Source organism: Protopterus annectens, chromosome 14.part0 (assembly GCF_019279795.1).
Source record: "Protopterus annectens isolate FY-2018-M chromosome 14.part0, PAN1.0, whole genome shotgun sequence".
NCBI lineage: Eukaryota > Metazoa > Chordata > Ceratodontiformes > Protopteridae > Protopterus > Protopterus annectens.
Genome location: NC_056748.1, coordinates 1142378076 through 1142403012, shown reverse-complemented (window position 1 = coordinate 1142403012; position 24937 = coordinate 1142378076). Strand labels below are relative to the sequence as shown.

Here is a 24937-nt window from a genome sequence, read left to right as displayed (position 1 = left end):
ATAAACAAACAGTAACAGTCAGAAACAGAACATTCTGTAATATATATATAAATAAAATGACAGACTCAATTTAACTGTGAGCCCTACTCTGTAGTCACTTAATGAAAGTAAAGCATATCTTGCCAATACATTCACTATATTCTTAACATCATAGTGTATAAAATATGTCAGCCTGTGCCAAGGTATGATGTAACAGAAAGTAGGCTACGGTGACTGTAAAGAGGTAAACAAAATTAAGGGGTGAGCGGATAAATAGGAATAATGATCTTGAATTGAAACACATATACACAATGCTGAAGAAGAAGCAATGCTTTTCTTTTAATTTCAGTAAGAAATTACTCACTTGTAAACAATTTCTGTTCTTGTAAGAAGGCTTTTGTATTTAAATATTGTATCCATAAGTTACAAATTTGTAATCAAGACAGAACAGATGAAAAAGGGTGTTACTGAGATATGATAATATTAATAATAAAATAGTTAAATAAAATGCAAGGAAGGATATTATCTATGTACATATTTCATAATACAAAGAACTACAGTGCAATACATTATTCGTTATTTATTGTAATAGTACAAGACAAGGGCTTTCTATGTTCCCAGTGGAAAGCAAAGCAGCTTAACAAGCCTGCAGCTTGACCGTTTTGTCACCCATAACAAGCCCTTGTCGTGCACTACAATTACTGGCCAAGAACGATGCTCTTTTGATTGCAGGAAATGACTTCTGCTCATATCACTGAGTTTGGCTCTGTCTATAATGTCAGATTAATACTAAAAGTGCACTAGCAGATGTTTATAAGTTCATAGTAAAGAGATTCAGAACATGTTAAAAGAAAAAAGAGCATTAGATGGCAATCAGGCTTTTTTAAATGTTGCATTGTTTAACCTAATACTGTAAAAAGGTTTCTAAAATTATGATAAAAGATCTCTAATGTACAAAAATTGGATGTGATGCTGAAAACAGACTCATTTATCAGCAGTGACAGTGCAGTTAAAATTTAATTGCAGTATATAAAATGCTTTCAAAAGGCACTTTCATAAACATGTATATATCCGGGGTAAAAATAAACTGAATATAAATGAAGATTGGCAGATGTTTTTAATTAGTCAGAAAAGAAAAAAGAACAATGACTGGAGGCCAGTTGTGTCAGGCTATAAACTCAGGTGGAGGTGTTATGATTGGGATTAAAGAAAGCTATGAGACTTGTGATTATTACATGTTCAATGATAACACCAGTACTATAGACTGTGTAACTGTGACAGTAAAGACAACCCTGGAACATATAACAATTGTTGGAGTGTACAGACCACCAAAGTCAAGTCCAGATGACCGAGAAGAATTCATACATTTCTTACAGGAGGGAAGAATAATATTAGCTGGGGACTTAAATTTACCAGAAACAGACTGGAATAATATTGATTCAACAATGTTAGTAAAGAAATTATTCACAGCATATATTCAGGAACAACAATTGCTTCAGATTGTAAAAAAAACTACCAGGGGATGGAGCATGCTAGACATTGTGTTCCCAAAGAAATTACTGTAACTTCAAGTCAGGTTTTACCACCATTGATGTGCAGTGATCATGGAGTTAAAGGTTAATTTGTTGCTAGATAATTCTGCCAAACCGAAATCTAAGCCAATGCACAGAAGGTTAATTACAGATTATATGGAAGCAAAACAGTCACTATGTAAAACTAACTGGAGTGAGTTGTTCATTGGAAAAACTGCAGATGGAATGTGAAAAGTTTTGAAAGAGAAATTGACTGCAAAAATTAAAAAAAAAATGTTTAACATTTTTAACATCAGGATTTAGGCATACATCAGGGTGATATATTTCCATAAGAACAAGATATCTGATTAAGGTGAGACAAAAAATATAAGAAATGGAAGAGAGGAAACTGAAATAAACAAGCTGGACAAACAGATTAAGCATAGTGTGAGACAAGATCAAGAAAAATTTGAAGAAAATGTATATAAAGATATTGAGCATAATAGAAAACCTTTTTATAAATACATAAGATGTGGAAGGAGTAAAGACACACAAACTGATAAACTGTGTGCAGATTATAAAATTTATTCTCAGACACAACAGATTATAGATATATTTACAAAATCTTATGCAAAAAAGTTTGGCTCCACAAAAGGAATGATAAGTTGTCCAAGTGACATCCAGTTAACTCCAGATACTGGAATTAAATTAGATTATATTGAAAAAGAACTGCGCAAACTGGATCCAAACAAAACACAGGGAGGAGACGGGATTAGTAACAATGACCTGAGAACACTTTGGCAAGAACTTACAGTACCATTATATCTATTATTCACTACAGCATATAAATATGAAGAGATTCCTCAAGATTGAAGACATGCACTTATCAAGCCTGTTTTTAAGGGAAAGGGGAATAAGACAAACCCAGAGTCATATAGACTCAAGTCTACTTTCATGTTGTGGAAAAGTAATGGAGAAGGTAATATTGGATAAGTTATTGTCAGAACTGGATAGGTTGGGACTTGAAACCATGTATCAGCATGCATATGTTGAAAACAGATCTATTACTACCTGTAGAATGATGTTTTATAACAATATAATAACAGCTATGAATGAAAAATTGTGCTGCGATGTAATTTATATAGATTTAACTTCAGCATTTCATAGTTTCATAGGTGTGTACTAAGCTAATGGCCCTGTAGCCTTTACAAGCATATCCCAAACAAATTGCCCAGGCACCGTGCCACCTGATGTTATTTCACAGTGCCCCTATCCAGTAGGGCAACTGGAGTGATCCCTGGAGTGAACTTTCTGTTACCCATCCACTCATCAATATTACAGGGTCACACCCAAAACACTGATCAATAAATTAGTACAACTAGGTATTGATGTACTCTTGATTAGATGGATAACTGCATGTCTTACAAATAGGACATGGCAAGTATCATACAGCAACTGGACAGGTGAAATCCTTGCTTACAGTCAAGGTGTCCCACAGGGCTCTGTCCTAGGCTCTTACTTGTTTAGACTGTATCGTTCAGACCTAACTTTTTCATCTGAGGTATTCTACAGTCTATATGCAGACAACTGGGTAAACTGATTACATGTGTTATAGATAAGGCATGTCTGCAAAATAACTTAAATAAATTGACCATTTGGGCACAGGAGAATAATATGCTGATGTTGTTGTTGTTGTATCTTTCGGCTTTTCCCGGTTAGGGGTCGCCACAGCGGAACTCCGGTCCGCTAATGATTGGCAGTAGATTTTTACTTACCAAGTTGCCAGCCCTGCCGTACAACCTTCAACGAAGGTACACCCATTCACGCATGTCTCCACACAGAAGACGCTTTAGCTGAGAATCGAACAGGACGTCTTATTGTGAGGCGACAACGCTACCGCAGCACTACCACCGCAGTTCAGGAGAATAATATGCTGATAAACACATAAAAAACTGAACATATGAGAGCGACATAAATTGAAAGCTGAATAATACAGCACACAGTGATTGAAACTGTAGATTCATTTAAGGACTTGGGTATATGGGTAGATTCAGCTATGAGTTTTTTCTAATCATGTCATCCAATTGGGTAATGATAGTTATAGAACTATAGGTTGCATAAAAAGATTTATAAAGTCTAGGAAATCAAAAATAATGAAGTCGTTGTTTGTTAATTAAACTTGAGTATGGAATAACAATATGGAAAGCCTATAAGAAAACAAGCATGAATAAACTGGAAAGAGTTATTATGAAAGACTAAAATAACTGAACTTGTACAATGTCTCTTACAGATATCTAAGAGGGGATCTTATTCAGGTATATAGGGCATTTAGAGACAGTTACCTCTGGGAATATTGAGGGGTTATCAAAAAGTACTATAGAATAATCAGAAAACCTATGTAGAAGACTCTATAGGAATGAGAAGTGTATCAATTGGTTCTCTGACAGAGTGGCTGATGCATGGAACAGACTACCTAATTACATTAAGGCAAGTACTAGTTTAGTTATTTTTAAGAACAGCCTGGACACTTATTATGGGAACAAGTGTTTTGGTATATTGGCAAGCTAGAAGGGCATTAATGCATGCGCTTGAAATATTTGTATGTATGTAAGAAATATAACTTTTTTGCAGCATCAAAATACTTTTTTTGAAGATTAAGACATTTGTATCTGCTTTGCGAGTCCTTAAAACAAGTTGCTGGTCAAGGAAAACATTAGATGTTTGATAATAAGGATTTAAGAGGATTCAGTTTCATTTCATTCTATACCAATAACATTAAAAAACACATAAAATTACTTTTGGTTTGAAATTATTTTACACACTAATATATTTAGGTGAAAGGATAAAGCATTATGTCAGTTTTTCACTCTGTCTGATTTACATGAGTTTTTTTTCCTCTCTGAATGCTCAGCATAAAATCTGATGAAAAATCATGGCTTATTAATACAAGATCAAGAACACTTTTCACTTACAATGTATATAAATAATCAGTTCTGAAGAGGGGCAAGCCCCATGTAAGCTCATATAGGGGCAAGATCTAAACATACACACACACACACTAAATTTCACAGTCATATAATAATGAAAGGAGAAACACCCCACTGATATGCACAGAAATCTTAAACAAAGTGATTCCCACAGAAGCAAAGAATTTATTCCTTGATCTTGGACAACTACATTCTAGTAGCTACAACCCAGCAGACTTTTGCATGATCACCTGTAGGGAAACACTATACTTCGGACTAGAAGTTATCATCACAGAGATTCAACAATAAAGCTGTTACATTAAATGTATGTTCTGTCATTAGCAATAATTCCTTGGAGAACAATTCTTTTAAAAGATTTTCTGCAATTTTTTTTATCAGTGTGAGAAACAAAACCTAAATACAGAGTTTTTTGAAAGCAAGAATCCCATAAGAGTAAAATGAAATTTTATGTGCTTGACTGATTCTGATGGCTGTGTAGTTTTCTTTTTGTGTTGGTTTTCCACTTCACACTCAGCTCCTGTGTAGGGCAGTCTTATTAGCTGTCATAATCACAGCAAATAAAACTGCCATGCTGAGTGATGTGAATGCAGCTAGTGAAATATCGAAAGGACTGACACACACACACACACACACACTAAAACCATATGCAGCAGTAATTAGGCCAGCTAGTTCTCCTGATGTTTGACTAAATGCCATACTAAAAGTATGGCCAGCCACACCTGATATGTGAGCTTACACAGAATATGCTACATATCACTCAGTAGAATTGAGCCCTGAACTACAGTTGCTGCTGGGAACTTGTAGGACAAAGGCAGGTCTTGCAAGAGCCTTAACATCAGGAGATATCTGTGAAGAGGAAGAGTGTGCTGGTGAGCCACATTTTGCTTGCATATGCACACATGACACCACAAAAGGTACAGGCAGGTGCATCTTTTCAGCCTTATGAGAAATTCAAAAATATTAAGGATTCCATCTCTTCAGATGCTAAAAGTGGGCCATTTCTGCCTGGAAACGTGGTGCAGGGAATGGATTACCATCTGCATTCCATGTTGCTGGTATTTAACTAGAAGCCATGACACTGGCAGTACCAGTTATGGCAGGAAGGAGTGAAGGAATATGGCCATTCACTTGTCCTAAAGAGGAAGGAGAGGTTGCATGCACTCAGGGGCACACTGGGTGGGCCTCTCTCAGATGATATTCACCAAGTTGATGAATGGACCAATTACTATCGGAGGTGGTTGATGATCAAGAGACAGCAGGTTCAAAGATTACAAAAGAAAAAAGTGGGAATTTTTTTTAATGAAACAAGATCTTGCAGGAAAATGATACTCTCAACAAATATAAATTATTTATTTTAAATATATTATTTGGTGGTACAGTCAAGCAATAGTTAGCAATGCTACCTCACAGTGCCTGGTTCTCCAGTTTCTTTCCTGTGCATACTTTTTCACTGCAAAGGGTCCATGCCTTTCCTACGACTGTGTGGGTTTTCATGGGGTGTCCTAATAGACCCAAATTCCAAAGCATCCTGCATGGAATTGGAAGTACAGCAAAATTACCTGTATGTGTGTGTGTGTGTGTGTGTGTGTGTGTGTGTGTGTGTGTGTGTGTGTGTGAGAGAGAGACATCTCCTCTAAGATTAGATCTCTGACTTACTTTTGATTGATATCTTTTCTAGGATTAGATCTCTGTCTTACATTTGGTTCATATCTCCTTTAGGAATAGATCTTTGCCTTACCCTACTGAGAGCAGGACAGACTTTGGTTCCATATGATCCCGAACAAGAAAAACAGAGTACTGGTGAATGAATTGTAATACCAAAATCAAGATGTATTGTTGTAAAATGTAGTTTTTATTATTTTATATCATACTGGAATGTTTTAAACATAAGTTTCATACATTTACTGTGTTCTGGCCCTAAGGCCTTCAATGAACACAGATTCCTTAAAGAATGGAATAAACAGCTGAAAATGTACTCAACCATCTAAATTATTTTTAAAACAAATCTAAAATATTTGAATTATGAACCCTAGTTAGTAAACAATTCTAAAGAGTTGGAATGGTTTGAGTAATTTTAAGAATATCTTAACGTTCTACCTGTTTAGACTTAAATATAAGAGTGAGAACTTTAAATGTTTACCGTTACTTCTAAATTAAATAATAATTTTAAGTTCTCATTCTTTATTGCCTTGTATACTAATTTCATACTTCATCAATAATATCAACAGATAAATAATACACATTTGCTTTTTTACATCTTTCTTCATAGTCAAGATTTGAAAGAAAACAAATTATTTCATAGACTGTTTTTATACTGATTCAGACATATTAAATCTCCAGATGTATACATGCAAAAAAAAAAAAGAAAACAATTGTACTCCATAACTCCATAAGAGCTCTAACAAAAACAAACAAAAAATGAAGGTTACTCACATTTTCTGTATTTCCATGCGAAACATTTTTCATTAGTTCCCACCTGTAGAACAGCCTTACAGATTATAGCAACATCTTTAAACAAGGATAAGCTGTTGGTAGTAATTAAACACAAATCCTTATACTGCGATAACTCATTCAAAATTAGATCCTATAGATGTACATTTTCCCTTGGTGATATCCTGCTAAAGTACGTAACTTCACACTGATCAGTACTAAATGAGATTCAGACTCTAGTTCCCCAGTTAGTAATACTCCTCAAATAATGATGAATCTAAAGATAAACTTTATTACATACCATAACAAAGCCTGCATTGCATATTTTGTCATGCAAACTGACCTGTGTGTTGGAATAGAGGAAAAACCAGGTTTGAATAATAGCAGACCCAATACTGAGCCCTGGGATACATCCCTATATGTATTTTTAATTGCCGAAGAATAACTCCTAATACCTACTGTTTTTCTCATATTTTCTGATCATTATCCATTTAATGTAAGAATTATACCCTAGGTTAATTAAAACCTTGCAAACAGAATTATAGTTTAGGAAACAAATGCCTTAGCTAGGTCTAAAAATTTGTACTACAAGATAATCATAAATCGACAGCTATGAATACTTGTTCATAAAATTCTGTCAAGTACGTGAAGACTTCCTAGCCGGCTGCACACAGATTAACATCTTGACTCCGGCTCTCCCAATATGAAAAAATAAACCGAGAAATAAGGACTAGTAATTCTGACAGTTTTAGTAAAATCTAGTTACTGGTTTGTAAGTACACTGCCTGGATGACAGCAAAGAAGAAACTTAGAGAGCTTTAAAGAAACTCAACCAGAAAAGGTGAAGAGAAAACACTGACTAGGAAGAATCATGTATCTGTTCAGCAAAAAGCAGTTCTACTCCCAGCTTTGGTACAAGACATGGCTTCCAGTAATTTAGAGAAAAACAGCTGATTAAAATAAAGGAAACACTGAATGAGTATATCAATTAGGGTGGAAAAAATGGAAGAAGCTTTAAATAGCTATTCAGATGAACTGATAAAACTGCAAAAATCAGAGGTCAAAATGAAGAAAAGGCTGGCTGAGTACGAGACTGCTTAATATCAGCTGTTAGGACAGAGCATGCAGAGAAAACCTAAGACTTTTTTCTGTACCTGAGATAGTAGAAGGTACAGACTATATTAATTTTATGAAAGTACAAATAAGCAACTGAAGTGGTATTCCACAACAGGGTGTGTTATCTGAAAAGTTACATCATGTATGTGCTCCAAACCTAGTCATGAGAAAGCAGCCAAGACCTGTATTATTAGAGGTAAAATCATACCAGTAGAAAGAATTGATTCTGAAAAAATTGTGTCAGAAGGGCAAAGAATCAAAAATTGAATACAGTAGAATATTTGTGGATAATGATTATTCACTCTACACCAGGCAGAACAGAAGCAAACCTTTCCCGGCAATCCGGGAATGTTGAGAGACCGGTGTGAGATTCAAGCTGCTGTGCATAGCTGCCTTCATAATATTTTTTCCTGGAGGATCAAAGTCATTTTTTGATGCAGAAAAAGCTAAGGAGGAAATACAAAAGTTTGTCCAACAAAAAGTAAGCCATTCTTCTGATAATAAAGCCATACAGAGACTTGGCCAGTGAAACCTTTTCCATTGTTCCAAAGGAAAATGCTTGAGAGACAGAAACAAAAAATCACAGAAGTTGACTAGAAAAATCAGGAGTACCTTGCACTTGAACTTGAGTCAGGGGTTGGGAGATGGTGATGAACAGGAGGAAGACAAGCAACACTGAAATTAGTGAATAAACATGAGACTATAAAGCATCAATCACCTTTGTGAAACATGGCTTTACAAGAAAATGTTGCTGACAAAGTCTGGATTGTTGTTGACTTTATTAAACTTGTGAGTGGGACTGAAAGCCATATACCCTATTTCATATCATTAATGTTTGGAAGGATACTAAAAGGGGAAAAAGAAGGGTAAAAACAGTAATTGTAGAACAAACAAAATGCACCAGTCTTACACTAACAAACTTGTATTTATTTGTAGAATAAAATAAAAAATAAAAAACGTAAGCGCTTTCACTATAATTCCTATTGCTTCCTCAGACAACTAAACAACTAAAAGTTACAGTTCATGTAGCATTTCAAACTTGTCAGCTGATATGAACAAACCAATAACAAAAGACCCAAATCTTAAAGGTCCACAACAACAATAAAAAACATATAAAACATATGAAAAATGGGTCTATATTAGAACACTGAACTTTCAAAATGTTGATTGTTCTAATATCGACCCGTTTTCAGCGAATGCTGAAAATATCAAAGAAACAGAAAACCAAATTTTTTCCTAGGGAAAGAATTCGGTTGTGCATTTCTGTTGCTTCGGTATTTTCAGCGCTGTGGTGGAAAGTTACGGGTCGGTTCAGGTAAGTGTGCGATTGTGTGGACGTGAGGGTTAGGGCGGGTTAGGGTTAGGGCGCGGGTCAGGTAAATGTGCGATTGTGTGGACGTGAGGGTTAGGGCAGGGTAGATGAGTTAGGGTTAGGTGACTGTGCGATAGTGACGGACCTTAGGGTTAGGGTTTGGGTTAAGGTAAGTGGATAGTTAGTGGTGTATGTTTAGTTTAGTGTAGGGTTAGGTGTAAGTGTTTAGGTGTATGTGTGTGGATTTCTGTTTGTTTGGTGTGTTTGTGTTGTATGCATGTGTTTTGGAACAGCAAATTTGTTCCCTAGGAAAAAATTCGCTGTTCTGTATGTTCGATGTTTTAAATTTTCGATTAATAGGGTTCGATATTAGAACACTCGAAATTTTGAAAGTTCGGTGTTCTAATATAGACCCTGAAAAACATATAAAAAAAATTCATTGAGAATGTCACCAAAAATAGCTACGCAAACCTAGCTTTGGTTACATGGGAGCAATGTTTTTTATTGTCAACTAACAATGCATTCTTTGACAACATCTTGTGGTATGTTCGTTTTGTGGACGATATCTTTTTGCTGTGGAAAGGTGGCACACATGAATTTGAAAGCTTTGTTAGTTATATGCACACCACTACTGACTTCTTAAGGTTTACCTACACCTGTTCAACAACTGAAGTTAATTTTTTAGATGTACTGATTAAGAAATCAGACCTAAATGATGTACAGAGCAGTATTTTTAGAAAACCCACTAGGAAGAATATATTGTTACATAAAAAGAGTATGCACCCCAGACATGTTCCGAGAAATGTGTTGAAGAGATAGATATATAGGGTGCTTAGGCTCCATAACGATGATGGAGCAGCAAAGGAAGCCCTTTACGCTCTCAAACAAGAGTTTTTAGCAAGGGGCTACTCCTTGACAGAGATTGATGCTACCATTGATGAAGCATGGCTACAGAGGGACAATAGGTGTAGACCATATTTTAGTAACATAGTACAGTCTAATGAATCTGCTCCCATCAAGGACGATTTTAGAGTTGTTCTCCAGTACTCTAGCGATATTAATGAATTCACATCTATCATTAAAAGACATTGGAGGATATTACAGGAAGTACCAGGACTCATAGATAAAGTTGTGAATGTCCCTATGTTCTCTTTTAGGAATAACCAATCTCTGAAACATCTTTGTAATAAAACGACTGTAACTAGACCTACCCCTTCCATGCACACTGGCACTTTTCCTTGTAGATGCTGCTGCACAGCATGTCAGTATATCCACACCAGCATGGTATACGTACACCCAACACTGCATTTTACAAACAGATACCCTAGTTATGTTGATTGCCGCATGACTAATGTGGTTTATTTTTCATTCTGCCAAGTATGCCATGCATACTACATAGGCAAAACAAACAGGATGCTGAAGGACAGGATCCTGGAGCAGAGGAGGGACATCATTAATCAAAAAGAGACTAATGCCCTGGTGAACCATGTTAAACAGATGGACCGTACACATACTTTTAGATTTTTAGCTATTCAGGTTATACATGCCAACATCAGAGGAGGTGACATTGAAAACTATACTGAGAGTGCAGAGCAGAAATGGATACTGGTACCCAATGCTGAAAGACCCCCAGGCCTGAATGGGACTACATCCCTGAAGCCTTTTTTAAAGTCACGTCGACTCAAGCATTTTTAAGTTTAATATATTCATTCTACATTTCACAAGTTTCTAACTTTTCACATTTTTATACCTTTTAGAAGTTTCTTACTTTATGTAGTTCATACTTTTTTATCACACTTTTTTTAACACATTTTTTAATACATTTTTTTATTATATAGGCATCCATGAAGACTTTTTAATGGTTATACTTTTTTATATACGAAGATATTTGGTGACATTCTCAATGAATTTTCTTATATGTTTTTCATATGTTTTTCATTGTTTTGGACCTTTAAGATTTGGGTCTTTTGTTATTGGTTTGTTCATATCAGCTGACACGTTTGAAATGCTACATGAACTGTAACGTTTAGTTGTTTAGTTGTCTGAGGAAGCGATAGGAATTATTATGAAAGCGCTTACGTTTTTTATTTTTTTATTTTATTCTACAAATAAATACAAGTTTGTTAGTGCAAGACTGGTGCATTTTGTTTGTTCTAGAGTTCTGCTGATTTTGCACCTTTCTCTACCCTGAGCCGTTTTGTTGGTTTCTGAAAGCAGTAACTGTAAGTAAAATATTTTTGTACTTAGTATTTCTATAAAACATTTAATGATATAAATTGCATGTTATATAGTAAAGCAATCTCAGTGTTTGCAGTATGTGATAGCAATACTAAAGTAAACAAGTCTTTTGAGATTTCCCGGTTAGGGGTTGCCACAGAGGAACTCTGGTCCGCTCATGATTGGCAGTGGATTTTACAGTGCCAAGTTGCCAGCCCGACGCCCAACCTTCAACGAAGGCATGCCCATTCATGCTTGCACCTACCTGCATGTCTTTAACATCACTCGACCATGGGGAGGACATGCAGACTCCACACAGAAGGCACTCCAGCCAAGAATCGAACGGGAGAACCTCTTGCTGTGAGGCGACAACACAAACTGCTGCACCACTGCAGCTTGAAAGTAAACATGTATTTTTCTTCTTTTTTAGTTTTAAGAAATGTAGGCATTGCAATGTAAAAAGAGAAGAAAGGCTGGACAAAAGCATGCTCAAGTTATTATGTTGTAATCTTGGGCTGTTGGATGGGGGAAGGGTTGTAAAAGTGCACTGATTATAATATATTTAGAGTTGAGATGTTTTCTTTTACTTTGACTTAGATGAATGTCTAGATTAATGCCCTTGGCTTAATCTAATATGCTTCTTGTATAAGTATGTGTGCTATAAAAATAAGAGAACAATGTGAATGTAATGAAAACTTTTTCTTTAGTGCATAAATGTTCAGTGTGAGTTGAGAATTCTGCAGCTGGGGGCAGCTGTGTATTCTGTTTTTATGTTTCCATGGAGACAAGTTGACTACATGTCCAGGGGATAAATCTTGAGAGTGCTAGATGTTGTTTGCTGAGACAAAAGTAAAAGTAAAAGGCACAGGGGCAATTATTGGAAGTGAATAAGAGAACAGTTTTTCTGGTACTTAAGTAACTCAGTGCATTTACTAGAACAGTGTATAATTTAGTTTTATTTAAAGATAGCTAGTGTACTTTTTCTTAAGGCTAAACATCAGTGTTTCCTGGAAGCATTCAAGTTGTTTTTCACATCTCTAAGGGGAATGAAGATAAGATCAGACAGCAGTCAGTGTAAACAAAAGCACAGGCTGTAGCATGTGTTTTAGCATGGATAATCTTAATTTTAGATTGGTTAATGCCTATGGATGCAGATGTTGATTAGGGTTAATTGTTCCCATCAGGAGAGTTAAACTTCATTATTTAAAGTACATAGTTTTTTGTGTTTGTTTTAATTTAATAGGTTCTGGGGTTTTTTTGTTTGCGTAGTTGTTTAGGAGTTTCATTGAAACAAAATGCCTTGTAAAAAGTGACATAGATTCAAATAGGGATGACAAGATACAACTGTATAAAGGATCAACATAACAAGCATCAGTGGGAGCATGCAACATAAAAGCTGGAGACAGACATTTAAAAAAGCTGACATATTTAATAGGTGGGTATAATAACTTATTATGATGGCTACACTATCCATATTATTTTTAAATGTGAATGATCTCTCAGGTACAGACAAAAAGATAAGAGTATTGATTTATATTAAGAAATACAGAGTGCAATAGCAATGCATTAGGAGACATATTTGGAAAGAATTGAACATGTGAATTTGATAAAGAAAGGATTTCAGGATGGATATTAAGCAGACTATCATGGACAAAGGAACAAGGAAGTGCTACTACTAATTGCTAGAGAAGTTCCAATAGTGGTAGAAGGGGAAAAATATAATAATGGTAGATTTGTGGTAGTAAGGGGCTACTGGTAAGGGAGGAGAATTATACTGGCATGCATTTATACTCCACCTAAAACTGCTGTTATGGAGCTTAAGAAGATTTTGGGAGAAATAATCTGCTTTCAGTATGGAATATTGTGTGGACTGAAACTTGATTTGCAAATGTGAGGATGTATATGAGGGATCTAGAAGGAAAAGTTTAACAAAGGAGGGTAGATTTCTGAAGAAAATTATGAAAACATTTGGTATAGAAGATGTGAATTTGGTGGTAGGAACTTGGAGAGCATTTACATATTATTCCCCAAGGTACAATAACTGGGCTAGACTAGACAAATTATATTTCACAGGAACATTCTTTGACACACATCCAATAAGTATTTCAGATCATGTACCAATACCAACTAAGATAAAAATGTACGGTAATGATTTAAACATGAGTCACTAGCACCGTCCCACCTGTCTGTTAAAAAGAGACGGATTTAAGGAACGGGTAGTGGAAATTATTCAAGAATTAGGAATACAGAAATTTCTTTAGAAGTTATAGCTAGTGAGGGGGGAAAATGAAAGTGGAGTTTAAAAATAGGGTAGAAATAAAAGAAAAAAAATGATATGGTTAAGAACTAACAAGGATTATTTAAGGGGACTGACAAAGATTACAGTATTGCAGAATAAGAGGAATCTCATAAAACAAGAAGAGGTGTAACTGCAGAATGCTAAAGAGAAAACAAGGGAGTATCTGGATAATATGTGTGAGTTTATAAAGATTGATTTTAAGTAACTGTTTATTGATAACTTCAGAGCACAAAACTTTTAACACAATGACTTAGGTACCTTACTTTAGACAGAGGTGGTAAGTTTCACAGCCCCCATGCTAAAGGATAATGCTACCCAAGATGCAGAATCCTTTACAAATGCACTCTATGAGCACCTACAAGGATACATGTATCATGCCATCCCTAGCAAAACCAAGGCTCACTCCCCCACTCCCCTAAGAGAAGGAAACCAGTCTGGTGGACTCCTGCCATAAACAGGTTATACAATAAAAGGAGGAAACTAATTCAGAAAAAAAAGCAAATCCCATGAAGGAAAGACATCCCTGATCAGTATCAGTAAGAAACTAAGGTCCCTCATAAAATCATCCAAGGTTAACGTCAAAAGAAAAATAGCCAATGATTTGAAAGATAACCACAAAGCCTTCTTTAGCTATGTCAAGAAATTAAGTAGCAGCTCACAGATATGCTCTGAGCTAGTGCAAAATAGCACAAAATATAATGAACCTACTGATATTGCCAACATCCTGGCAGATAGATTCAGTGCAAACTTCACCCCTCTCTCACCTCCAAAAGGGCCCACAACAATACCGGAAAAGTGTAGTGTCCCAGAAATCACAGACACACAGGTGAAAACAGCCTTTTCAAAAGCCAAAAACACAGCATCAGTGGGGCCAGATGGTGTCCCAGGATGCGTCTTGCACGAACTACAGAACGAACTAACACCCCACCTAAACACGCTGTTCAACCTCAGCCTCTCCACAGGCTACGTGCCCATAGAATGGTGCACAGCAATGGTTATTCCGATCCACAAAGGAGGGGCCACAACTGACCCTGGTAACTATTGCCCTATAAGCCTGACTAGCCTGGTCTGCAAGGCTATGGAGCGCATAATCATGGAACTCATTAACAAAGACATTGAGAACCTCCAAACACTTGACCTGACCCAGTTCGGCTTTGTTAAGGGCAGATCATGCCTACTAAACCTGGTTGACTTCTTTGAGACAGTCACCAAGGCCATAGACGAGGGAAAGGTGGTTCACACAAACCTACCTTGACCTCGCCAAGGAATTCAACACCATTCCTCACTCAGGTATTATAGAAAACTCACCAGACTGAACATAAACCCCTATGTCACAAGATTGGTTGCCAACTGGCTTACAGACAGAACTCATGCAGTAAGAATAGCAGGCTCCATGTCCAACTCTAAACCAGTCACAAGTGGTGTCTCGCAAGGCTCGGTCCAGGCACCCCTACTGTTCGGCATATACTTCTCAGAAGTACAGGCAAACACAGGAGGACTATGGCTAACCAAGTTCACCGATGACTGCAAACTGGGAGCCATAACTGACTCTCCGGCTGACACAGACATCCTCCAAAAAGGCCTTACTGAGACAGACACCTAGTGTCAAAGTCATGGCCTCAAGCTAAATGCCAAAAAATGCATAGTCATCCCATTTGGGAAAAACAAAACACCCACGAATTACCACATAGGTGGCAGTCCCCTTAATACAGAAGAGGTAATAAGAGATATGGGGACCCAGGTAGATAGTAATTTCTCCTTTGACAATCATATTGCCAAAGTAGTTAGGAAATCCTTCTATGCGGCCCATCTAATTACTAAAGGGTTCGCATCTAGAAATAAAGAGGTTACTGTGCCCCTCTACTCATCACTTATCAGACCCATCATAGAGTACAATGCCCCATTTGGGATGTACCTCCCAAGACACTTCCAACAGCTGGAAAGACCACAAAAGTACCTCACCAAGAGGATTACTGGCCTCAAACATATGTCCTATGCAGACTGACTGAAAAAACTCCGGCTGTACTCAGTGGCATATTACTTATTCAGAGGTGATTTCTGCCTGACTTACAAAGCCATGTCCAACTCAGAATTGATGGACATGCTCCACCTAAAGAAATCCAAGTCATTGCGAGCCACGCGCTCTAGTGAGCTAAACCTCGCCACAACAATAAATAGAACATGCTGGAGGGATAGATTCCTGTCACAGAGACTCCCCTTGCTTTGGAACAAAATTCCTATCTACATTAGGCAGAGCCCCTCACTAACACTCTTCAAGAAAAACATTGACGAGTGGATGGGTAACAGAAAATACATCCCTGGGATCACTTCATTGGCTCTGCTTGACAGAGGCTCAGTTAATTAATCAATGGGGCGGCAAAAGCCGACAAACTCTGGCTAGGCTTATAAATGCCCTTGGGCAGATAGCCTAGTACCTACCTATGAACCTATAAGAAAGTAGCACATGTTGTTGCCAAACTTAGGGAGCTGATATAAAAAATAATAATAATCAGAGATCCTGTGGAGATATTAGAGATTATGCAAATTTTCAAAACAAAATCTGAAATAAGGATAGAAATTTAGAAATTAAGAAAGACCACAAATGGAAATACTTATGGAAGACTTAAGTATGCCAAGGTTAGAGCAGATGAGGCTCAACAATTAGTTAAGACAGGAGGAATGGAAATAAAAATTGTGACATATACTCAATCAGCAGGAATGTCTCTTGGAATAGATGGCATTCCTATGGAACTTTGGAACTTAGGAGGGAAAAGTGCTAAATGTTTGGAATGTTTTGTTTAACAGTATTTTAAAAGGAGAGGAAGCACCAATATCCTGGAAGAAAGTTGTGTCTCAGTACTGATCTTAGTTATTACTGGGCAGTATTCTTCTGAATTTTAGCACTCCATCAGGATGTTATACTTTGTTCTTTATTACTAAAGTAGCTACTAAATTCATCAATATCTCTTTAATCAAGTATAATATTTTTTTCAATCTAGTAGTAGTATTACCAGATTTTCTGAAAAGTTTATATAGCTATAATAAGCCTTTCTATTATAGCTTTTTTCAAACTGTATGTTTTCATATTCTCTTAAACATTATTAATAATTACATACTTTGTCTAATCAAAAAATTCCAAAAAAAAGTCTAGATTTAATAAATATCTTTTATACAACTGATGACTACATTTTTTTCTGTTAAACAATTTTTCACCAACCTCTAACTTCACCATTTCTGGTAAAGATTTATTTGTATTATAACTATTAACTGTAGCAGTTATGGCATCCATACCATTCTTCATTATTGTCTGTAACATTATATAGCCATAATCATTCTTCTTATCAAAGTGTATACTCTTCCAGTATATTTTAATAATTTCTTCATTGATTGATTCATAATTAAGTAACCCAAATGATATTTCTTATTAGTACTAAATGTCAGCCTCTACCTAATTAATTGTTATTGAATTTTGGTCAGCTTTAGCTAATGATAAAAAAAACCTCTACATCTGTTATAAGACTATAAGCATTTATAAAAACAAGATCTAATATCCCCCTTGTGTTTTTATACACAAATTGAATGAACTCATGATACGATAGAATTTCAAAAAAAAAAAAAAAAATATATATATATATATATATATATATATATATATATATATATATGGGTCCACTACATAATGAAATATCACAGTCTCGAGATTCATAAACTCGAGGCCAGAATCTCAAGATTGTAAAACCTCAAAAACTAAGTAGTGAACAAAAAATAAATAAATGAAAATGTAAAACTATGTTTTTGCAGGGGGCAAGCCCCCCTACACCCCCCGACCCCCTGCAATTTAAATATACTAACTTTAAGATTGCGCTACAGTGAAGAGAGCAGTAATGTTAGCATTCTGCACTTTATACGATGTGTATTACCATCCTCTTCACTGTAGCTCAATCCAGGAGTAAGTATATTTAAGTTTCAAGAGGTGTTTGGGGTGCAGGGGGGCTTCCCCCCTGTAAAAACATAGTTTTACGTATTATCTTTTTTTTTAAGTTCACTTCTTAGTTTTGAGATTTAACAACCTCAAGATTGTGGACTCGATTTTATGAATTTGGAGATTGTGGCATTTTGAAATTAAGAATTGGACCCATATATATATATATATATATATATATATATATATATATATATATATATAAAAAGAGGGTTCAACATTTTCATTTTTACAAGGTACACAATTGTTAGACTAGGAAAGATGTCCATATAGCATGCAAATGATTTTCAGTAAAGATGCTGCAAATGTTAAAACATAAAATGTACAGAAATGTTAAATATTTAATTAAAAAAATAAACGTGAAAAAGGCTGGTCATTCAACCGTTTTAGTATAAAGTAGCAGAAAACTATAATTTGTAAACTGTAAAAAAACTGCATATAAACTGATTTGCCTGTGAGGAACAGCAGAACTCATTTGAACAGGCTGAATTAAACAATCATTTTTTATCATTTAATGTGTTACCTCACAAAGCTAGATCTTGCGAGACAGTCTGGTGCTAGGATTTAAATCTTGATTGAAAACAAAGAAATGCACTGTGTTCATATTCTGTATGAAATCGTTCTACTGATTTAATACTATCTAGCGATGTCTAACTTCAAACCACTCTCACAGCTTTCTTCAGGCTAAGCGACTCCGTCTCCTATAAACTCTAGCACTGCAGTCACTTTTTAGTTATGTCTTTAACGTACCTGCCACAAGACAGTTTGATATTCTGCATCAGTGAGTTTATTTCCACTTTGCTTTACCTGTTGACATATTACATTTTACAGGTAGTGATAGAGAGATTATAGTAATTTCTGGTAATCTGTTGGTTAGAGGTTAGTGTTAGATATGCCTGTTTAGCTAAGCCAAGGTTTTCTAATGATATCTATCCATTTAAAACATGCTAGTTCCTATCTGTACATTTAATTCCCAGACTGTATTCTTTAATTCCCTTTTAGTAAAGAGTTTTATTTATTTAGTTCCAAAAGCTTTTGTCTGATTGCTTATTAATATATATAACAGCAATTGCATTGGATTTGCAACTTTTTATTGTTGATACCAAATTTTCAGAGTGAGAGAAAGTGAGATAGAAATACACTTGTCATAAATTCCAATGGAATTAGGAACTGAAGTTTTGATTGGTGGTAATGAAAACTAAACTACTAGGATTGGCTGAGTGGTGTTTGAACTGAAGGACGAATTAAATTTGTCATTGGGGGGAGTCAATTAAAGATGCATACATATTGGTTGTACTGAAAATTATTTGAAGTATATTTTATGTATTTAAGCATGGTTTTAAAATTTAAGCATCATCTGATGAAGTTTTGTTACAGTACAAAATGAAAGTGTTTATTATTTTATTTGGTTTTCTATAAGAGTGTTTTTTGGATGAAATTGTTTTTTTACACCCAGTATGTGAGCCGTGAATTTCTTCCCTTTTGGAAGTCTATTTTGAGTTTATAGCAGTTGTTTTGTTACAAATGGAGCAACTACAATGTTTTCTCACTAAAACAAATCCAGGGCCTAAATCTTACAAACTATGCAGACCATCTCAAAGTCTTGTCCCTTTTTTAGTATCATACAGGCTACTGAGAGACAAGCTCTGCCTTGCTTATAGAACTTCTACAGACCATATTCTGTCAAGTGTATTACAGATTTGCAAGTCTAATGGTATCATAAACATCCACTCAATCTCTCTTTCAAAATAAATAGAACATGCTGGGTGGATAGGTTTGTATCACAGAGAATATTTCTTCTATCGAACATATAAATTTAAGTATTTGTCTTACTTTTTTCAAATATAATTTAGATGAATGGATGGCACAAATTCACCCCTGGTTTATCATTCCTGTCCATCATGAATACAGGAAGCACATAAATGTCTCAACCTGCCCTCATTTGGCCCATCTCTAAGTTATTTACTTATAAAACATAAACAGTAAAAACTACTATGAGAATGTAAGGCTAGGTTTCTTAAGATACACACATATCAATAGCCCAGTAAGTTCCTATGAGCCTATGAACCTATGTGATAGTTTGCCTAGTTTACCTATCACAAGGCTTCATATTACAGCTGGCACATTTTCAAGTATGGTACAGTAACTTTTAAACTGGGTGTACCAGACTGGTTTGGCAGGTTACAGTAAATTACCATGGAATTCGGAAAGAGGATTGTAACACTGAAAGATATTACTAGCATCAGATGGAAATTAGTGTGTATGTGTAAAAGCCCAGGGATATGTGTAATAGCGTAGAGAGAGTGCAAGTTACTGTAGATAATCTTGCACTACTTATCACTGGGTGAGAGTAAAAGGTGAGCTCCTGGAGACCAAACAGTCATAACCTGCTCTACAACTGTTTAATGTGAGCCTCACTAGTTTGTGGCTAATGCAGGCCGTATCCCAAGGCAACAATGCCTGCTCTACAACTGTTTAATGTGAGCCTCACTAGTTTGTGGCTAATGCAGGCCGTATCCCAAGGCAACAATGCCTGCTCTACAACTGTTTAATGTGAGCCTCACTAGTTTGTGGCTAATGCAGGTCGTATCCCAAGGCAACAATGCCTGCTCTACAACTGTTTAATGTGAGCCTCACTAGTTTGTGGCTAATGCAGGCCGTATCCCAAGGCAACAATGCCTGCTCTACAACTGTTTAATGTGAGCCTCACTAGTTTGTGGCTAATGCAGGCCATATCCCAAGGCAACAATGCCAGATCTACAACTGTTTAATGTGAGCCTCACTAGTTTGTGACTAATGCAGGCCGTATTCCAAGGCAACAATGTTCATTTGCTAGATGCCCTAACATACAGTCTTCCTCACTTATTTATATCTTTCTGTTGTATTTGCTTTCAATATTAAATGAAGGCAGCATTGCAGATTTAAAACCTATGCTCTATGCCACTGCATATTAATTGGTGTGACAGTACCCCTCATTGTCACACAGAAGTATGGATTGTGAGACAGTACCCCTGACTGTCACACCCCTGACTGTCACACAGCTGGCAATATGGGCACAGACTGTAAGACCATACCCCCGATCATCATATACTAACTGGTTTACAGTAGTCTGGATATTGCCATAGGACTTTAACCTAAAAAACAGCTTTGTCACCAAAGGAGTGTACATCCTTGCAACAACAAGGTAGATATACACAGACATGAGTGGTACAGTAGTTATTTTATTTTTAGACAGAGTAGGGAAGCAGGCAAAATGGCTCTGAACAGAATGGAAAAATACCAGTAGCACAACTGGTTAAAAAAGTGTAAATCCAAGACACTGCCACATGCTGATCTGACCAAGGATCTTATCGTTACGTTGGGTACAGTCAAAGCTGAAGCCACTAAACATGGAAAGAGACTATCAGGGGCTGTAGATGTGCACCATACAGGAAAATGGAAACTCAGTCCATCCCTAGATATCAAATTACAGCCTGAACTGTAGAAACAGTAACTAAAACTAGAGGTGTAATGCCTAGTGGTTAGAGAAGTTGAAAGAAAGAGACAGTCTGAGGCAAAGGAGAGGAAGATGGATTGACAAAAAGAGAATGAGAGCATCGGCTCAAGGAGCAGATTGTCATCCTACACCCTGCTCATGTGACCAGCAGGGGTGAACACTTACTCCTAAATGTCAAAGTCAGTATTAAATTGTTTCCTCAGAAGAGGAGATGATACTGATAGTTTTACCTGGGGGTTTGAAAGGGTATATAATCAGTACCAGACAGACCAGGGATAATTGCTGACATTTTTAACTCCTCTGCTCATGGATAAGTCAATGCATGCAGGTAGCAAGTGACAGAAACTGGATATTTTCTTTACCTAAAAGTAAAGTATGTCTTGTGTGAGTGTTAAACATTAACACATACAGGTTTACGGAAAAAAATATAGCGAAAAGAGAAGAAATGCAGAAGACCGTATCTTACATTGACAAGTGGGTTAGTAGATATCAAATTACTTCTTTTGAAATTTTGGGAGATTCAGTATTTTGCCTGAGGGTAGGGTAATCTGGCAGACAGACTACAGATGTACCACAGTGGACAGATTGGTAGAAAGAATGATCTCTAGTTAGCCAGAAGGGCACAACTACACATGGATATAAAGGAACTCATGGGGTCAATCAAAGGTGGGACACTGATTTATGGTGCTCTAAAAGCTGATTTTATTATATGAAATCCAGAAATTAGACCCAGGATTTTTAATTGTAATTTCTATTCTTTTCATGAGCTCATTATACTTTTCAAGGTCATCTATAAATACACACAGCATTAAAGCAGAATTAAAGCACATTAATCACACGGAAAACTCAGTAATGTAAAATATGAGAAGAACAGGCTGCGGAAAATGGTCGCTGTAACCTAAAATGATAAATGTCATGGAAATCTCATGTTTTTGCAATGCTCAGTTTAAATTTGGGATTTACCTGTATTTTTTCTTGGAAAAATGGAAATTTCGAGTTCCTGTTCAAAGATAACTCATGGAACAGCCTAAACTATGGCAGCAGGTTCCACAAGCAAAGGGGAGAACCACTGGTACTAGCATACACCAGGGTCTTGGGATTAAATGCTCTCAGTGTAACCAAGTGGGACATGTATGTTACAAATGTCTATAGTGATAAGATGGGGAAGAAATCCATGGCAGGCAGCTAGCAGAGGTGACTTCATAGTGGTGGTGGATTGTCTGGATAATAATTGCTGTTCCATACTATCAAAAGTGTCTGTACGCCATCCTGGTGTGGATGAAAAAGACCACTGCTAAGAGACATACAACATCAGGCATAACTACTGTTAAACCTGCAGTTGTTAAACTGAAACGATCCTTACCTGAGTGACCACTCCAGCATTTATCTGGATTGGGAAAAGGAGCAAAGGAAATGCAGGTGGCATCCCCACAGATGCTTTAAAAGGAAAATGTTTTGATGATATAGTACATGCATTTACATGCAACCAGTGACGGAGACAAGTAGGCAGGGGCAGCAGGGAGACCTAACCAGTGCCGTTAACTTCACTGGAGACTGGGGATGTGTTTACTGCAGGGGAAGAGCTAGGCAGTAACAATGAGCTTGAATATCAGTCAGAGATGTCAAAACATACTGGGCTTTCTTTGAAAGGGGCTACTTCAATGGGAAAGTTTGGTGATAGCTGCAGGCTTGACTCTCATCTGCAGCTGTCAAAAGATACCAGATGTCCTGTGCAAAGGGAACTGGGGAAGATCACAAGGAAAGAGCTGAGACGATCTCAGCTTTGAAATCCCAACTTATAGGGACTTGCCAAGGAGGCACCTGATTTTTAAGGGCAGGCGAAGTCTGTATACTCGGACAAGAGGATATTGTGCAGAGAATGGAATCGTGAAGGGGGACTGCAGGTGATAAAACAGGCTGGTAACCACCAAGGACTAGCAACAGGCACTTCTGGCATTAGTCAGTCATACTCATTTTTCATGACATATGGACATAAACATACAAAAGGACTGCCTATGTAAAATTTCCCTATTAGCCAGGTAATGCAAAAGATGTTAAATTCGAGATGTGTGAACAGTACCAAAGGGGTGACAAGTCCAGTGAAAACTGCTTTGGAGTATTTGCCTGTTAATGAAAGACCATTAGAAGTAATGGATATGGGCATTGTGTGGCCTCATAGATTGCCAAGTACCACATGTAAGAGGTGTATCTTTGTAGTAATAGACTGTGCTACTAGGTACCTAAGCAGAGGCATAACTGACGCTGGGTGAAGGGGCAGCAGCATTGGAATCAAGGTATTGTAGGCTGCAATCAGCAGGTGCTGCTGGTGTGGGATTGCATTTCCAGCGTTCAGAAATTAATGACAAAATGCAAAGCACTGTTTGTGTGATGACATAATAGTAACAAACCACTCAATACATTTTTTTAATTTTCTGCTCCTCAAAGGAACTGCATAGAGCAGCTGATAACCTTATGGGTCTGTACCTAAGGTTGTGTTCTTTTTTCCTCTACTGAGGCATAGAAGGTGGCAAATAATCTATTTGAGATGTTCACTGTTATGTGTTTTCCCAGCATATAGCTGAGACGAGCTATACTCTTAGATCCCAAGACAGCAGTGTTCATCTGTTGCATGTTTTTAAGACCGATATTCCTTAGTTTTTTTTTATTTTTGTATTTATATTGACATTTTTTTCTTTTGTTTTTCTGTCTGTATTTAGTGTTGGCAGTGGTATGGATTTAAAGCTTTTACCCCCACACCATCAGTGGTGAAGATGGTGAGACCATACACCTGACCATCTCAACAACTGCCCAGATCAGGGCTGTTCTGCAAAAAAGGACACGTTAACCTCAAAGAATGTGAGGAAATATCATGAGGCTAACAGCGGAGGAGACAGTGTATCACTGACCACAAAAATGGAATGTATTTGTGGAGCAGAATGCTGCAAGGGACACTGAAGACAAATGTATAATGACTGAAGCACATAATTGATATGTTTAGGAATTCCTTACAAATGGGCAGGAAAACAAAGCTGAAGACGGATAAGCATCAATGTGTGACGCTGGTTTTGAAACACTGTTGTCCTGTGTGTCCCCCTTTCTTCCAAGATTCTTTCTTTTCTGCTGCTGTTGAACATACATTTCATTTGTTTAACATAAAACACGGTAGGAAGAAACTGCACCATAATTATTACTTTAAAAAAATGAAAATACATTTTTTTTCAAAGAAGCTCTTTATCTTTGCATTTGATGTTTTAAGTAATGTTAGGTTCTTTGAGTCATTATTTGCGTTTCTAACAAAGTCCTAGCATCCAAAAATATACTGTATGACAGCATCACACTTTGCTCTGCACTGAAACATGTAGCAATACCTCCAGGCAGTCAGTCCACCGTGTTCATGATGATATTGCTATCAGATGCCCGAAAGTATTTGCTGAAAAGCAAAAAGGGTCAGTACATTTGAGAAGACTACATGTTGCTAAATAAATGACATACTTCTGTATAAAAATGAAACCGTCGGCAGTTGGCACTGTAAACTAAAAAAATTCTATTTAATTTAGCAGCATGAACAGGAGCTTTACAGAACAAGCTACTTGAAAGCTGTAAAGGAT

At 36.6% G+C, this 24937-nt stretch overlaps 1 protein-coding gene across 1 annotated transcript in view; it reads right to left on the bottom strand.

The window, feature by feature from the left end:
- Positions 1 to 24937, bottom strand: part of CPN1 (carboxypeptidase N subunit 1) — a 549032-nt gene that overhangs the window by 185521 nt on the left and 338574 nt on the right. The gene's annotated exons all lie outside the window — the stretch shown is intronic.